This window comes from Eimeria acervulina, genomic scaffold, assembly GCF_000499425.1.
Source record: "Eimeria acervulina Houghton genomic scaffold, Eah_scaff826, whole genome shotgun sequence".
Classification (NCBI taxonomy): domain Eukaryota; phylum Apicomplexa; class Conoidasida; order Eucoccidiorida; family Eimeriidae; genus Eimeria; species Eimeria acervulina.
This window is the reverse complement of record NW_013549578.1, coordinates 12,798-15,828: the sequence shown is the minus strand read 5'-3', so window position 1 is coordinate 15,828 and position 3,031 is coordinate 12,798.

Sequence of the window (3,031 nt, the reverse complement as noted above, 5' to 3'; positions counted from 1 at the left end):
AATGTGGTATTAATAAACAATAAAGAAGTGCTTATATACAAATACTCATGCAATTAATTATAATAATATTATTATTTGTTTATTTATTTATTAATAAGTTTTTTATTTAGTTGTTAATGTATTATTAAGACAAAGAAAATAATTATATATATATATGTATAAATATATATGTATATATTAATAAATAAATTATGAAGAAGAAAAGGACAGCTTAAACACAAAAATAAATTAAATATAAAATAAATAGCAGAAGAATTGTTTAAATAAATAAATAAATAAATAAAATAAATAAATAAATAAATAAATAAATAAATAAATAAATATAAATATTAATATAAAATATAAACAACAGTCAAACAAAATAAATAAATAAATAAATAAATAAATAAATAAATAAATAAAAATATAAATATAAAATATAAACAACAGACAAACAAAATAAATAAATAAATAAATAATAATTTAAACAAAAAGACGAATGACAATAAGGAGACAGAAAGGAGACAGAAGAATAATGAAGGAGACAGACAGCCAATACAGCAGATATATTATAAATAAAGAACAGAGACAGTAATTAAATTAAAATAAATTAAAATAAATTAATTAATAAAAGGAGACAGTTTGTAAACAAAACGGACAAAAGAAAATATACAAAGGAGACAGTAAATAACAACCAAAGGAGACAGTTAATAATGACAAAAGGAGACAGTAAATAATAACAAACGGAGACAGTTAATAACAACTAAAGGAGACAGTTAATAACAACAAAAGGAGACAGTTAATAACTAAAGGAGACAGTTAATAACAACCAAAGGAGACAGTAAATAACAACTAAAGGAGACAGTTAATAACAACTAAACAAATGAAGCAAATGAAGCAAATGAAGCAAAGGAGACACTAGAGTCTGACCAGCATTAACAAAGAGGCCTAGCGAGGAGACAAGCCCTCCTCTGTCTACGGATACAATCTTTAAGCCGTTGTCTAACATAGAAAACTGCAGATCGCCTTGCGGTGTATACTCTTTTAACATCTCCTAAAACAAACAAACAAACAAACAAACACACACACACAAATGCATGCACAATTGCATGCATTATTGCATGCATAATTGCATGCATTCATCTGCATGCATGCATGCATGCAGTTTGCATGCATGCATAATTGCATCCGGCTTCCATGCATGCATGCATATAATTTGCATGCATGCATATGCATGCAAATTCTATGCATGCATGCATGCAATGCATGCAAGTTATATGCATGCATGCAAGCTGTATATACATGCATGCAAATTGCATGCAGATGAATTGTTGCATGCAGTTGTTTACGCAACAAAAAAAAACAACTTCGTGTCATGTGCATGCTCTTTAGAAATGTTTATAAGGGCATTTTATTAATAAATGCATTACTAATTAAAACATTATTCTATGTATAAAGCATTTTACTGCTGTTTCTATAAATATATATATATATATATATAGAGTGCTGCTGCTGCTGCAGTTGTGCATATAGCTGCTGGCGCAGCAGATGAAGAACCACTTGATGCAGTTGCTGCTGCAGCAGGTGCTGCAGCAGCAGCAACGCATGCAGCTGTTTCTACAGTAATTAAGGCGGCACCGGTACACACAGCAATTGTAGCAGCAGCAGCAGCAGCAACCGATGCAGCAGCAGCAGCAGGAGATGCAGCAGCAGCAGCCGCAGCAGCATGAGATGCAGCAGCAGCAGAAGCAGATAGATAGATAGTTTTGTGCATTGTTGATTAAAGAATAAAGCTTACAGGTTTGAATATAGGTGTATGCATAGGAATGTCTTTATAGGGGTTCTTAGAAGGCTTCTCTTCTCCTATATAATAATATTTAAAGTCTGGAACCTCCTGCATAACGACAGAAATATCTTCACGTACAAAAGGTACCCGTCTATACTGAGGGGCCCCTGCTGCTGCTGCTGCTGTTGGTGCTGCTGCTGCTGCTGCTGCTGGTGCTGTTGCTGCTGCTGCTGTTGCTGCGCGTTGCACGCCCTGCTGCGTCGAGAAGCCTCGACGAGCTCCAAATAATAATAACCCCCTCATAATAGTATTATTTTCTCCTCTAGAGGCACTTGCAAAAGTCAAAGAACTTCGCAGCCTTGCTGCTGAAGGCGACAGACGAGGAGCTAAGAAAGCGGCTGCCTGAGGTGTATAAAGACTCATTATTAATAATTAAATACCATTAAATTAATTTAATTAATTAATTATTTATTCCATATCCACTTAATTGTCTATTATTTACAATTGATTGCAGTCATGCAGCAGCAGCTGCTGCTGCTGCAGCCGCTGCTGCTGCTGCTGCTAATACTGCAGCTGCTGCTGCTGATGCATGCACAGACTTACACAGGCCTCTTCTTCTCTTCTTTGTTATTTAAATATTATTTATTAATGTTTAAATAATTATTTTAAAGATAAAAATATATCTGAGGTTGTACACCTCATAACTTTGTTGTCTTCTCCTCCACCCCTCTCTTTGTTTTTTATTTAAAAAGCTTTTATTTATTTTTGTTTGTTTGTATATATGTTATATACATAAAGCATTAAAATAGCATCATTAATTTATATATGCATATTAACTTATTTATATATTTGTTTATTTATTTATATTGCATTATATTATTACGCATGCAGAGCAACAACCAGGGGGCAGAGATTGTCTGTATTAATTATATTATTTATTTATTTTATAGATAAGTTATTGAGGGTTAGCAAATAATTCTTTAATACGAAGAAATGTTTACTTTATACTTTTGCTGTATGCAGTTAAGAGCTCTCGCTGCCTCTGCTGCATCCATGTGGGGTTTGCTGCTGCTGCAGCAGCAGCAGCTGCAGCAGCAGCAGCATATGCAGTTGCAGCAAGGTGTGTTGCTGCAATTGGTGAGGGATACTGCTATATCTGCGGTCTCTGTGCCTGTCCGACTTCTCCAGTTGCTTCTTATGTGAAAGATATATATATATATATACATATATATATATATATGCATATATATATATATATATATATAT